Source organism: Alexandromys fortis, unplaced genomic scaffold (assembly GCF_014885135.2).
Source record: "Alexandromys fortis isolate MF-2015 unplaced genomic scaffold, M_Fortis_MF-2015_v1.1 scaffold_190, whole genome shotgun sequence".
NCBI lineage: Eukaryota > Metazoa > Chordata > Mammalia > Rodentia > Cricetidae > Alexandromys > Alexandromys fortis.
In genome coordinates, this window is record NW_026068059.1 from 163,228 (window position 1) to 179,198 (window position 15,971).

Sequence of the window (15,971 nt, forward strand, 5' to 3'; positions counted from 1 at the left end):
GCCTGCCTCTGCCTCCCGAGTGCTGGGATTAAAGGCGTGCGCCACCACCGCCCGGCTTCTTTTCTTTTTTTTTCTAAAGCCAGTATATATCTGAGTGGAGACCCGCCCTTCTCCTCAGATTTTATTGACTTCATGTGAGCATTTACAAAGATGACATACTAGTGTTTTAAGAACATTGACCTCTGAACTCAACATCATACTCAAATAATGAAGAAGAGAGTGGACACCCCCTCTAGCATGTCTTTCTGTTTGAAATCTATTTAAATGTATGTGTGTGTATATACAAAATATAATTTGTCCAAAGTTCACTTTCATTCTTTGCTGACTTTTAGTTCAAATTTCAGTTGCCTTTCTACAAACTTAGCATTTATAAATTATACACATGTGTATATATATGAATATAAAATATGAATATGACATAATACTTTTCTTTATTTATTTTTATATTTTACAGCATTGCCCTGGGGATTGAACCCAGGTGTCACACATGCCAGTAAAGCTCTCTACCACCAACACAGTTCAGAATTCTTAAACTCTTTATCATCAAGATGTTCTTGATCAAGTGACTGGTGGTCAGAGTGAGAACACTGGGCACCTTGTGATGAAATTTTTGCCTTTCTGATAGTGTTTTTTTTTTTTATTTTAGAAATCAATAATGTTTATCTTTCCTTCCATTGCTTCTTTGGAGTTCAAGATCAGCCAAAGATAGATATTACAGATCAAGGAGACAGGGTCTCAGTCATTAAACCCCTTCAAGGCAAGGACCATATTAGACATTTATAAATCTGCATCCCCAAATCTAGGAGCTGGCCATGAACAGATATTTAGTACATGTTTATTACGTAGACGAGACATCTGAAAAACAATCAAAAGCCTCTGAGACAGCATTGGGACTCTGTCCACAGCAATGGAGCCTTCAGTAGGTTGACCGATCTTTGTCATTTGTAAGATGAGGCCTTTGGCTTCCTTTAAAGGACTAAGGGGAATCTGAGAGTCCCAGGAAGCAAGGCCTTTGAGAATAATTATTGTAGACAGAATAAATCTCTGCTCCTTAAATAAATAACTCTCCAACGGATGGGGTTCCTGTGAATAATCAAAGCAAAGAGGCTCTTGGTGACTCACTTGTGGGTCAGCATTTTTAATTAGTAAGCAGTTACTTGACAAATTCTTACAACCCTCAATTACAATCCCCCCTGCTCCACATTCCAGTGCGGTCATATTCACTGGTGCAATGAAATTGTCAACTTGAAGATAGGTTGAGAAATGGCTTCTTAAAATTCAGGTTCATAAATCTTAACAGGAAGAGCCTGGAGCCAAGCAAGACAGAAGTGTTGTGAAATCAGTTAAATTAGGTTTCTGGAATATGTGAGCTGTCTACCACTCTCATTAACATGAGGTAGCAACACCCAGATGGAGTATCCACTAAGGTTAGTGCAGGAGAGAAGTTTCACTGATTCACTGTTGGGTGCTGGATGGCATAGCAAAGCTATCGCCCTTGTCTGTGAAAGAAGCCGGCGACTTAATGTGGCCTGACCAAGAGAGTCATCGCAGAGGTACAAAGGACCAGTCGTGTTCTAAGAGTTCACAAGCATGATCAGACATCAGAATCGCCTGGAAGGCGTAGTACAATTTGAGTGTTATCCCCACAGTCTCTGATTACTTACAAGGCAGGCTGGATACTAAGAAATGGCCACTAGAACAAGATCCCCTTTGCTGGTGAGATGGCCCAGGGGATGAAAGTGCTTATTGCATAAGCCTGGGGACCTGAATTTGATGAAACCCACAGTGGAAGGAAAGAATCAACTTCTGAAAGTTGTCCTCTGATCTCCACATGCATATCCCTGTGCCCCAACATGAGTGTGTATATGTGCATACACGTACATGCATACATACACACACACACACACACACACACACACACAGTACTGATAATAAAAATAAAATTTCAATAAAAGAACAAGCTTCCTGGAGATGCTAAACCATGAATAGGGTCACTCATTGAGAGCATAGTGCTCCTTGATTTTTCTTCAGATGCCGATGCTGGAGGCTGCTTACCACACAAGTGTGAGGACCTGAGTTAAGATACCCAGCACCTATGTGAAAAACTGATAGTCTATGCCCGGGAGAGGGGGAGACAAGTGGATTGCTAGAGCTCAATGGCTATATACCCTAGAAGAATCAGTGACATGTAGGCTCAGGAAAAGACTCTGCCTCAAAACACAGAGAACGCTGACAAAGACAATCAGCATTGAATTTCATCCTCCACGTGGATGGATACACATGTACATTCACAACCACACACGTACATATTCGCATCCACATGAACACATATCACACACACACACACACACATTCATACACTCATGCATGCATGCCAATGATACTAAGTGCAATGTCCCATAAGCTGTGATTTTTTTTCCTGAGGTGACTTTATTTTTTTTCTAAATAAAGCTTTCAGCTTCTTCTGACTTTGTAGAACTCATTAATGTGGTCTGTTCCAAACTCATTCTTTTGTTTGTCTGTCTGTCTTTTGTATGTTATTTTGTGAGACAGGGCCTCATTTTGAACTTAAACTGTCGTGGAACTCACTACACAGTTTGAGATGACCTCAGACGCATGATCGTGCCTCATTCTTACAGTGCTGGGATTCCACGAGTCAGCCAGCACATCTTGTCCAAACTCGTCCTTGACTCAACTGAAAATTGGCACCAGCAGCCAGAATCCTTTTTCTTTCTTTCTCTTTCTTTCTTTCTTTCTTTCTTTCTTTCTTTCTTTCTTTCTTCTTTCTTTCTTTCTTTCTTTCTTTCTTTCTTTCTTTCTTTCTTTCTTTCTTTCTCTTTCTTCCTTCCTTCCTTCCTTCCTTCCTTCCTTCCTTCCTTTCTTTCCCTTTCTTTCTTCCTTCCTTCCTTCCTTTCCTTTTCTTTCTTCCTTCCTTCCTTCCTTCCTTTCCTTTTCTTTCCCTTTCTTTCTTTCTTCCTTCCTTCCTTCCTTCCTTTCCTTTTCTCTCTCTCTCTCTCTCTCTCTCTCTCTCTCTCTCTCTCTTTCTTACCATTTTTTGATTTTCATGTTGCGATGGTTTCTCTTTATTGAAAATGGTTTTTCATACACTTTATACTGATTATGACTTCCCCTCCCTCTTCTTCCAGATTGTTCTCATCTGCTCATCTCCATACATTTTTTCTCTTTAGAAAAAAAGAGGGGGGGGGGAGGCTGGAGAGATGGCTCAGTGGTTAAGAGCACTGATTGTTCTTCCAGAGGTCCTGAGTTCAATTCCCAGCAACCACATGGTGGCTCACAACCACCTGTAATAAAATCTGGTGCCAACTTCTGGCCTGCAGGGACACAGGAAGGTAGAACATTGTATACATAATAAATAAATATTTAAAAAAAAGAAAAAGAAAAAAGAGGGAAGTTTGAAAAAGAAAATCAAAGAAAAAGTACAAGAAGCATATACACATATACATAAAATACATAAAAACACACAACCAGAAACCATAATATAGGAGCAAAAGACCAATAAGGTAAAAAAAATTCCCAGACAAAGCATTATGAGACAAAAAGAAATCTCTGAAAACAGTATCATTGAGTTTGAGTTGACTTTCTACTGCTGGGCATGGGGCCTGCTCTTAAGTGTGGTTTGTATACCCAGTGAGATGCTATTGGAGAAAATGAGTTTTTCCTTTGTGAGTGGTGAATTAGAGGTAGCTCCTGGGTTAGGGCTGGAAGATATGTCCACTTCCCCGTCTCAGTGATGGGAGCCCAGCCTGGCCTTGTAAAGGCCCTGTGTGTGTGCAACCAGTCTCTGGGAGTTCAAATGTGCATCAGTACTGTTGTCTCTAGAAGACATTTCTTCCTCATTGTTTTCCAGCATCACAGACTCTCACAATCGTCCTTCTGCATTTTACAAATGGTCTTGAGTCATGAGTAGAGGGGTTTGATGGATACATCCCATTTAGCACTGAGTGTTACAAAGTCTCACCACCTCTGTACGGTGACTGGTTGTGGACCTCAGTATTTGTTTCCTGCGACCATAGGAGGAAGCTTTTCTGGTGATGGCTGTGTAAGACCCAGATGAGCAGCTATAATAGGACATTGTTAAGAGTCGTTGTATTCCTACATGTTTTAGCAGAACAATAGCGTTTGATTTGCCCTTAGTTCCATGGCCTATGTAGTTCCAGTTTCTTGGTCACCTGGGCAGTGTCAGGCATGGGATCCAGCTCATGGAGTGAACCTTAAAACCAATTAGATAATGGTTGGTTATTCCCACAAGTCCTGTGCCACTATTGCACCAGAATATCATATAGACAGGTCCCCATTGTAGACAAAGGGTTTAGCGGTTACATTGGTATTCATTTTCCTCCTCTAGTAGTACTTTCTAGTAGCATGAATATAGTCAGTAGGTGTAAAGGCTCTAATTAGGTACCAGCTCCATTCTACATGTTCAATGAGATATCTAGGTGTTGACTTTAGCAATAGGGCTTTATTTGTAGAGAAACCTTAGTGCCTGGAATGGGTCACATTTACTTGTTAGAGGCTAAAGGGCCACAATGGAAAATGCCTATACACACAATGCTATTGGTTGCTCTCTACAACCTGATGCTACAAATTAATGTCACAATACATAGTGTCACCTGAATCTTGACAGCAACAGAGGGAGGGTATGCCCCTGTGTGCTGCCAATGATTTGTGGCACTAGTGACTTATAATTTCTTTCCCAACAAATGGACATATATTCGGATATCTGTTCATCTTACTTTACATCAAAGTAGACAATGGACTATAATTCCCTATCAAACCTTTTTGAGTCAGATTCTTATTTCACCTGGGCACATGCTGTAAAATCAGGGTTTTTCCCTGAAAACCCATTTCATTGATTGATTTCAGTTCAATAGCCAATGCTGCATTTAATAGTATGTGCCTATGTAAAATAAGAATCTGACTTAAAAAGAAAAGATGTGATCCAGGTAGATACCAACCCTTGCTCTTGCTGAATCTGCATCCTAGCAGAGGGAGATAGATGGTAAACACACCCCAAACACATAAATCACTATATTCTCTTTCTGGTTGTGGGTTGCTCTAGTTTGCTTCTCTGTAACTGTAATAAAACATTCTGACCAAAAATAGCTTGAGTAGGAAAGGGTTTGTTTGGTTTATGCTTCCAGGTGGCAGCCCATCATTGAGGGAAGTCAGGGCAGGGACCGGAGGCAGGAACCGAAACAGAGCTCATAGAGGAAATGCAATTAATGCTTTGCTTCCTCTGGTTCATGCTTAGCCAGCTTTTTTATACAACCCAGGATAGCCTGCCCATGGGTGGCATTGCCTACAATGTTAACCAACAACCAAGACAATTCCTTGCAGACAGGTCTGTAAGTCACTACAGTCTGTGCAATCCCTCAGTTGAGACTTTCTCGTCTTAGCTTATTGCATTGTGTAAAGTTCCTAAGTTGTGGAAAGTTTACAAGAATGATTAACCAGCGGATGGATGTTGAATTGAAAGAAAAAAAGACAATGTGAGAAATGAGGTTCAAGACTATGGAGGCAGCAAGGGGGTTGAGAGCCTGGTTACAATTTCTCACAGGTGTTCCTGAGCAAAGACCTGAGGAAATGAAAGTCAAAACTTTTTTTGCCTGGTGCAGAGCGTCACAGACACACAGAAAAAAATCAGGTGCCAAGGCCCAAAGACAGGGCTGTACTTGGTACCTTAGAGTACAGCAAGGAGGCCAGCTGACTGAAGTAATGTCTGCAAAGGGAAATCAGTAGCTTGTAATTCATTAATAAAGTTTTAACATGAGTATAGCCAGAGTCACTGTAATGTGCTAAGGAAGAGCTATCTTTGCCCGAAGGAGTTGCTGAAATCTGTGGGAATTAGAACCAGTAGGACAAGGAAAGAAGCTGGGAGATTATGTAATTAGCTAGACCAAGAGTAATTCTGGTCTTGGGCTGGCCATTGGAGGTGACAAGCTGTTGCCTGATTTCCATTTCATTTTGAAAGTACAATTTAACAGGATTTCTTGATAGGCTGGATGTAGAGTATAAGATTACAAAACGAAGGCAGGCTTTGGTGTCATGACCTGAAGGTATGAAATCATTATTGATTAAGGTGGCTGTGGGAATACTGGGATTCTGGGTTTGGACACATAAAATTTCCTATGACTGTCAGAGAGCTGATTGAAGCTGTTATGTTGCAGATTGTGTATATGTGAAGCAATGTTGAGTATTTCTGCATTGAAAATGGGGAGTCAGATATGCAAGACTGGCTCAATAACTTGCCACCTGGGCTGACATCCTCCATGTGGTCCTCATGACCTACAAGGTAAAAGGAATAAACTAATCCATGCAAGTTGTTCTCTGACCTACACATATGCACATGTGTACCTGCTCTTGCACATGTTCATACACACATACAAAATTAATAAATAAAAGATAATAAAACGAATAAAAAAGTGGAGGTATAGGGGTTCTTACACATTAAAACTTGTTAGACGGAATGAGATTACTAAGGGAGTGAATATAGTTAAACAGAGAAGACAGGGACTCTCGGTACTGTGTTTCTTCAACATTATGAAGTCAAGTAAACATGATGGAAGGAAAGAAAGAAGAAAGAAAGGAAAGACTGAAGAAGAAAGGAAGGAGCAGAGAAGGAAAATGAAAAGAAGGAAGGTAGGAGGAAAGAAGAAACGATGGAGGAAAGAAAGAAGGGAAAAGGAAGAAAGGAGGAAGGAAAGAGAAAAGAAGGAAATAAAGCAGAAAAGGAAGACACTATTGGATGCTAAGAGGTGGCCATTTGTACTAACGAGGTTCACTATTCTGATAGTCAAGAGAGGGACTTTCTGGGAGCTAGGGAGATGGATCAATGGGTAAAAGCCCTTGCTTGCATGAGGACCTAAGTTTGAATCTCCAGCAACCATGGAAAAGAAAAACAAGAAAACTTGGCATAGCTGCATGTGACTGTAACACTAGAATTGTGAACTGGAGACAAGCAGATCTTGAAAGCTTACTGGTTAGCTGGCCCGGACAAAATTAGAAGCTTCTAGTTCAAGGAGAGACCCAGTCACAAGGGGTTAAGGTGAAGAATGATAGAGTAAGACACCTTATGTCTTCTTGTCTCCAGTGTGCACACACTGGTGCACACATGGCTGTGCATATCCACACACATGCATGAACCTCATGCACACATGCATATACTGTCCTCCCACCACATATGCACACAAAAATCAATATATTAATACAAAAGAGAGGACGTGTCTCAAGTAGAGGGCAATAAGTGATAGCATCAAACACCGGAGATGTAGCCAGTGAGAGGGGGCGTGAACATTATTGGTGAGCCTTCACAGCTGGACATGTCAGTCATCTCAAGAAGAATATGGTTGGATGGAAGGGTGATGGCGAAAGCCTGGCTTAAGTAGATTCTGAAAGAATGCAGTAAGACTTGGAACCCTCAAGAAAAGCCAGGTTTTTGAGCTACCTACAAAAGGAGATAAAGAAGTGAGGTAGAAACAAGTAAGCAAAAAAGCCCAAGTTTCTCTTGTTTGAGTGTAGTTAAGAGAAATTGTAGTGCATGCGGTGATACAGGTGTTCGAGCAGACAAAGATGGATTTGTGTTCTAGTACAGACAGTGAAAATTCCTGGAGCAATCTTGTTGGGTTGGCAAACAGCGACGGTATCTAGTGTCCACACAGATCCGGCTGCATCTGAGAAGCTGTATATTTCCAATAGCAGTGTCAGGAATAGCACCAGTAGGGGAGTTGATACAGGGTTGAGACCCTGTATACAATTTCTTTGTGTTCCTTCAGTTTCCCCACAAAGTAGGGAACATTATCTCTTAAAATCTCAATAACTGTTCAAAAGAAAATATGGCCAAAGCATAAGGCTCTACAAATATTTGTTCAAAAAATAGAGCAAAGCCAAGCATAACACAGAAAGTATGCCACAAATGTTCCTTTTTAAGGCGTTTTTCTGAGTGGACCAGTGGACTAGGGTTTCTCAGAAGGGAGTCCATGTCTTTTCGGCTAAGGCCTCTTCTTCCCTGGCACACATTTATGCAGCCAACAGAGTCGAGAATGCTCTGCTAATCTTCACAGCTATTAATAACCAGGGATCTCTACATAAAGAGTTTTCAAGTCTGGTATTTGTGTGCATGGATATGGACAGTGTTATTTACATGTCAGTCACGTGTAAGTAATCTGTATCATGTCACGTGTGAGTAAGCTGAGTGAGATTTCTTTCCCTCAACAATCCTCTCAACAAAGGGACTGTCGTCTGCCATCTTGTCATTTCCTGTGTAGTTATTTTGTTGATACGATTGTATGTCTTAAAGAAAAATGAGAAGCTAAGAGCTTGGGGTATTTGTATCCACAACAAGTACATATACTTACATTAAAGATAGGGACAGCTATGTGACGAGAGAGAGAGAGAGAGAGAGAGAGAGAGAGAGAGAGAGAGAGAGAGAGAGGAGCTTGGTGGCACTAGGGAGGTTAAGGAAGGAGGACCATCATGGGATTGGGGGCAGCCTGGTTGACCAGCACATTGCAGGAAATCTAAATGAACATAGTAAAATAAGAGAAGGGGGGAGAGGGAAGGAGAGAGAGAGAGTCAAAAACAGACAGGCAGACAACTTTTAACCTAAACATTGCTTCTCTGGAAAGAAAGAAAAGCAGGGGATGAGAGAAAAAACCATGTCGCTTTCTGTGGAACCGAAAATGTATCCAAGAGTTGCTTGAAAAACTATGTAAAGTACAATCTAGCAAGGGACTTCACAAGTTTAGTAATTACTTTAGTTTGATGTCTATAATCATATACCATAAGCTAGGTGATTTATGAAGAACAGAAATTTATTTTGCATGGCTCTAGAGTCTAGATGCCCAAGATCAGGTTGCCAGTATGGTTACTGCGCTTTGCCCTCATCTAAGTCACAATGGCCAGCTTTTCTTTGTATTAATATGGTGGGAAGAGGGTGAGAGTACTCTGCGGGGTCCCTTTGAAAGGGAAAGTTACTCAACTCATGAGGCTTCTGTCCTCATGCTCTATTCCTTCTCCAAAGGCTCTGCCTCCTCACTGTAGGTTTTTAGGATGTCAGCATATGAGTTCTAGAGGGACTCAAGTATTCAGTACAACTCAATAATAAAACATCCATACATAGAGATGATTCTTTTAAGAATACTGTTGGAGACTAGGCATGGTGGTATATACCTTTGACTCCAGCACTCGGGAGGCAGAGGCAGGCAAATCTCTGTGATCCTAGGACAGCCAGGACTACATAGAAAAACAGGTCTCAATCCCCCTGCACGCACTCACTCCAATTTTTGTTGTTGTTGTTGTTGTAAGTTTTTACATTGATGTTTACAGCAAAATGGTGAGGGGTCATGTCAGCACTGAACTCTCTGGGTTGTAGTAGAAATGAGATTATTGTATTAAAATATTTACATTATAGTACATGGCCCATGGTAACATTAAATGAACTATGATAACATTATAAGGAGCCTGAGTTCTTTAGGAAATACTCAGTAGAAATGTTAAAATTATGGAACTGCCCTTCATTAGATATTTTTCCTTTTTATTGCCAAGAGGTGGGCATGGAGGTTTCCTGCAGCCAACATTATTTTGTTGAGAACCAAGATTTAGCCACAGAACTATTCACGAGCCACACAGGTGCAAACACATCACTTGCTCTCATGTGGCAGACCCTAGAGGAAGCATCTTAAATGCACGTCTGTTTTGCTTCTTGTGATAGGCCTGTACAATAGGTAGCTTTAACCCAGTTGTATGGACGAAGAAATTGAGTTGGGGAGACACGATCAAGTACTACTATGGGAAAGCTCTCTGCAAATTGTTAAGTAAATTAAAAGGCTGACCCTATCTACTAAGCGGCCCATAAAAAGAGCAAAATCCTGACCAAGGTCACCGAGGGATTTGATTCCTAAGCTCCTGGCTTCTTTTCACTCCACTAAGTTATTGAATTGCTCATCTCAATCCAGCCCTGACTCAAACAACTGGTACTGGTTCAGTCGGGTCCAGGAAGTCAGCTTGTTGGAGGCAGTGGCAGCTTCACTTTTGGTCACAGAGTTGAGTCCCTATTTCTGAACAAGTGTGCAGAGTGCTCTGGCTCTGGTACTTATCAAGCTTGCAGACAAAGGAAAATCGGGTGGGAAACCCCTTGTGTCCCAGAAAACCACCTGGTGTTTTCTTCAGAACTTCTTTCAACATCAAATTAGTATTGTGCTGGCTGCTAGAACACAGAACATCTCCTCCCTCTTCCTATAACAATGCCAAAACAAAAAGGGTTCTGTAGCTTTTTGGAGAATTTGAAGGATGTCACACCTCATTTATTAATGGTAATAAGTTGTTGAACATTGAAGAGGTTCATTTATGAATGAAGAACACATTGGCTGACAGGACCTTTTACAAATGGTATTTCACACCTGCTTGTATTGTGGCACACAAAACAGACCGAGGCTGGTTTAACTTTGAAAACTTAATAGGCAAATGGTGAGCCTCCATATTTTACCCTTTCTGAGTCAATTTTTTCAAGATGTGAAAAAGAAACCTTACACCGAGTCTGAAACTGGCCACCTCATATGGGAGAAGCCATGGCAAGCATCAAAGTGCTTTACTCTTTTTATGACTGCTCAGTGGGGAACCGGGAGGACAACTCAGATATGTGAAGATTCTCCTTTCTCAGGTCTTCAGCTGGGAAATAAACAAGCCCACCCATATATGGAGGCCAAGTCACAGCAGGAAACGCTAAAGATGGTCTTAGCCCAGAGCTTAATGTCTAAGAGAAGTAGAAGATAGAGACCAGCGAATTAGGGGCCGAGATGCTCTTTATCCTAAAAGACTTTAAAGTCTGCTTCTCATCCATTATGGACAACCTCCTGCTCTTGCATCCAGAAACAGGTCTCTTCAGTAAGAATTCTCATGGTTCCAGATGGAACGAAGGTCGTCCCTCCTCCACATCTCAAGATTTGTTTATAAAATGCATGCATTTTATACTTGTGCTACAAGTGAGTGGGTGTGAGGATTTATTTGTCCCCTAACATCACATTGCCCAGCGGCCAAGGTCCGAGAGAGTGAGGGAATGAAAGAAGGTGAAGAGGGTCAGGACCCAGACTGGCTTGTTTAGTCTTTAGGCTGTGATCTTAAGTCATACCAAGGACCTGTGGTTCACTCTCAATTTCCTCTATTCTCAGGCAGCTTCCACCCCACTGTCCCTCCAACAAGGTTGGTGTTTGCTGCCTGTGGTGGGTGGCTCAGCCTTGTTCTGAAGTTAGGGGAGTGCTCAGTCTCCTCAGCGTCTGTCAACACTTGCCTTTAGTCCTCACTCCCCTGTCAAGTGCTGAGTCATTCAGAAAGCCTCATCGCTCCAGAGACACCTCATTCTCTTTACTTTCATTCTTAAAAAGAAAAAAAACCTCAACCAACCAAACAAAGCAACAACAACCATCAAAAAAAAAGGAAGAAGAAGAAGAAGAAGAAGAAGAAGAAGAAGAAGAAGAAGAAGAAGAAGAAGAAGAAGAAGAAGAAGAAGAAGAAGAAGAAGAAGAAAGAAGAGAACCCAAATAAAAACAAAAAATTCTCCTGAGGTTGGTGAAGTGTTTCCTTTGTAAACACTAGGAATACTAGGACCTGAATTCAAACCCCAATATTCCTATAAAAATGCATAACATGTTGGCTTAGGCTTGTAATCTTTGCACTGGGGGAGTGGAGGCAGGAGGAGCCCTGGGATTCTAGGCAGCTAGCTGGGCCTGATTGGTGAGCTCCATGCCAATGAGAGATCAGCCATTCCTGAGGATGGCACCCAAGGTTGTCCTTACGCATATGTGTATCCACAAACACATGGACACATGGAAACACCCCTCTACATATACACATACACACATACCCCCACACAAAAATAAATACTCTTTAGAAGTCTTCCTTTATTTCTTTATTTTTACCAACAGACTTATTTTTTGGAGAGATATTAAGAAGTTTTGCCTGACTTGGCTACCTCAAGTCTCCATAGGTGAGGATAATTTGTATTTCTATTATGCAAGCATCAATCAAGGGTAGTTTTCAAATTCATGTGAAAGAATTTGGAAATTCTGCCTTGTTTGATCTTTAAGACACTGACAATTTTTGAGAATTAACCACCAAAAATTTTGATGAGACTTCCTTGCATCTTGTGCAACACATCTTTGGGGTAATCTGACGTGTGCCCTTCCCCTTGAACAAGAGCTGGGTTTCCTCCTTGGCAGAACATTTTAGCAGCTGGGTCTCATTTGCTTTGCAAGGACATCTGAAGGCATTGCTATTTTGGAAACTGCTTAGCATATGGTATAATTGTTTTAAAGTACTTTACAGTTTGCATGGTGCTTTCCTATTATTTCATGCAGTCATTTTTCATGGATATCCAAGATGTTTTATTTTTACTGGTTTTCAGAAAGGGAAACGGAAGTGCTGAAGAAATAACACATCAGCTTGGCAGGGCAATTTATCTCACTTCTGAATTAATCAACAGATAAAATCTCTTCTTCGGATCCTTTAATACCTATGCCTCATTCCTTTTGACCTAAATAGGTAGACAGACGTGTTCTGGGCCTCACAGGTTAGTCTTATGTCTGACCTCTTAGAATTTGCTGTATTCTTAGGCATTGGGGGCATAGTTCAAAAGGGATGCCGTGTAGCTGTTTTTCTTAGAAGTTGATATGATGGGCAGTTCAAAGTACTAGTTTTAGAATCAAATTGTGTGCACTTAAATCCACCCCCTCTTAACTTTTCTTTGAGACCCCATCTATGAAACGGGAGCAGTAGTTGCTACCTTACAGAAGCTTTCTTGTGAGATTGACTTGACCTAATCCATCTAAAGCACCAAGCATAGGGCATTGCTTACAGGAGGCTCTCAGTAAATGTTAGCCCCTCCTGCATTGTATATGAAATGTGACCAACTGGCCATTTTTCCTGAGCTTTATTCAAGTTTGTTTGTAGTCAGGATTGGGGCTGGTTATTAATCTTCGGGGTAACTGGTAGGGTTTAGAGAACCATAATAATGACCACTTCTCAGTCTTTCTGCTCTTTTAAAGCACAAGGCGTGATGTCTTCATTTCTGAATAATACAGTATAGACAAGGACCTGCTCACTGATGGCAACTCTTTGGGAATGAATAGCACACAAATAAGGCAAAAAGATGGCACAGATTTCTCAAAGTTCATTATGAACTTGGGGTATAGAGGAAGAGAGATCTGGTGCATTTCTGGAACATGGAGGACTGAGTGCCATGTCTCTGATTTCCATGTGAGGAAACAGAGCACAGAAGAAGAAAATGCCTTGCCCAGTGTCTTAGCTTCTTCTCCTACAGCTTTGATTAGATTTTCTGACAAAAGCAACTTCAATGAGTCTGAGTTTCTTGTGGCTCACAGTTCAAGCTATAGTGCATCATGACAGGGAAGTCAAGGCAGCAGGGACTTGAAGCAGCTCGTCACAGTGTATCCTCAGTAGAGAAGCAGAGAGCGATGAAAGTAAGGAACAGAATGCAGACTGCTGTTCAGTGTCCTTTCTCCACTTACACAGTCAAAGGTCCCTGATGGGGAATGACGCCACCCACAGGGGGCATGTCCTCCTAACACAGTTAACATGATCAAGGCATGTCCAGAGGCCAGTCTCCCAGGTGATTCCAGAGTCTTCCAAGTTGACAATGATGTTAATCAGCACAACTTGTTTATCCAGTGTGTGTCAAGCACACTAGGCTCTTCTGGGTGCTGAGATGTATGTATCAAAGTGAGGTGGTTCCTTCAAATGGAAATGATAATTCCCTAGAGAGATGAATTTGTTCTCTATTTTCCCAGAACATTCCTATGGCAAGAAGTATATTCTAGGAACCGATTCAGTCTCGGAAAAGTCCAAGGTTGTCAGTCATCCTAAATACACGCTGCTTTCATCTTATTGTAGTCATTGGAACACTAGACATGGAGGTGTCTTCACAGTTCAAGGGCCAAAGAGTTTGATCAATTCTGAACATATAAGGTCCAAATAGTACTTGAGGTTATTGGAGAAGAGATGCCTAAAAAAAGAAGTAATGTGACTGTACAATCCTATTGATGTGACTTCTGTGCTTTATGGCATGCTAGTGCTTTCGTGTAAATATGGTTGAAAGTACATACAAACATAACCATCCAGAATATGGAGGACAGGTGCCAGGCATCATATGGATCACTTTATTTCTTTAAAGGTTTCATTTTACAGCCAAGACATAGTTCAGAAGTAATCACCACTTAGAATACATTGATTACTCATTAGTCTTAGAAAACATGAAATAAAAATGAAGTAGTCTAAGGAGGACAATGTAACTGATCGTCTTCTTGGTACCTTAATATAAAAAATGGGATGGAGAGAGAGCTCAGTTGGGAAAATGCTTGCCTTACAACTCTGAGGACCTCAGTTTGATCCCCAGCATCCATGTGAAAATCTGAACATGGTGGTGTGCACTTGTAATAGAAATACTGGGGAGGTAGAGCCAAGCTGATCCCTAGGGCTCACTGGCCAACCATCCCAGGCTAATTAGTGAACCGTAGTTTCCAATGAGAGACCCTGCTTCAAAAAAATGAGATGGGTGCCTCAGAAACACACACACACACACACACACACACAAATACATGCAGATGTACAGTAACACAAAAGAGAAAAATAAAACAGATAAATGTGTACCAAAATGTAATAACACATTGCTGGGATTTAACTTGAGGTAGAATTGGTGATCCTTAAGGGGCCATTCAGGAACTAGGGTGGTATCCAGAACCCACCCCATGTAGTATGCATTCCTATCATACATAGCTGAACTTTGAAAGATACAAGTGTGCAATTGCAGGAGAATTCACGTGTTTCTTGGTTATTCGTCTAGAGGCGGCAACCAACCAGAATTCAAATCAATTTACGTCCTTTAACCACCAACATGAGGCTTCTTCCAGATGGGTGAAGCAAAGATAAATCAAATGCATGTAGTATATATTGGCATGGACAGAAACAGCAGAAAATGTGGTTCAGACTAAGCTCCTTATACTAGTGAAGCAAAGTAATGTTCATCTAAAGACTTTAAAAATATAATAGCTTATTTTGTACCCAGAGTACACAAACTTTTGACCCTTGGAAACTCTTTGAATATATCACACACTCATTATTTACCCCTGCAGGGCCTTCTGCAGCCCTGGGCAAATGGTGGCCATTTAGTAAACTCTGAAATTATATTGAATGTCCTTTGTATTAATCGTGATTCCATGTAACAGAATGAAAGCCAAGCGAGTGGGGCATGGCTTACCATTTCACGTTCAACTTTTCCCCAAGGACCCAGCTACTCTACCTCTCAAACTGCAGCAAAGACCTCATTCAGAAGCAGAGCTGAAGGCTGTTGGAGTTATTGTTGTTTATATTTCCCTGGACAGAGGAGTAATTATATTGGCTTCAAAGGCCTTTTCTTCTACCTTCCATCTCGGCCTGGCGGTGCAGGAAGAAGGTTGTATTCTGTTCCTGAATAGTACAGATGGAAACCCAGAGGAGGGGACTGTTTGCCCAAGGTCACAGAGTTAAACCTTCTCAGATATTTGCTAACCCCGATTGAATTTTCCCAATCCTTGCCAGAGCAAAACTGTAGCTAATTTCTCTGGCCTTGGTTTTAGGTTAGGGGATGACATCCTTCCCATAGCCTCTCCTGCCATGTTCATCCTCATCCAACCATACCTCAGACAAATCTGCTTTCTTCTATTACCTACCAATGGGATTTTCTTTGCTCTTGGCTAAGGCTCCAGCTTTTCCAGTCTAAGACTGTAAGTCAAGGGAATCTTCCAGATGGTTCAAAGTGCTGCATGAATATGAAGATCGAAAGGGCAGCTCTCCAGCCTTCATTGCAGAGATGCATGACTCCAGCCTTACACTGATCTCTATCGGGCTTCAGTAGCGTGAGTCAAGGCTTTGCTTTATGGTTCGAGGCAAGCAAGCTGAAATTC

General features: G+C 41.4%; 1 long non-coding RNA gene across 2 annotated transcripts in view; it reads left to right on the top strand.

Moving 5' to 3' along the window:
* LOC126487385 (uncharacterized) overlaps window positions 1-15,971 on the top strand; it is a 155,529-nt gene that overhangs the window by 114,201 nt on the left and 25,357 nt on the right. The window lies entirely within an intron of this gene.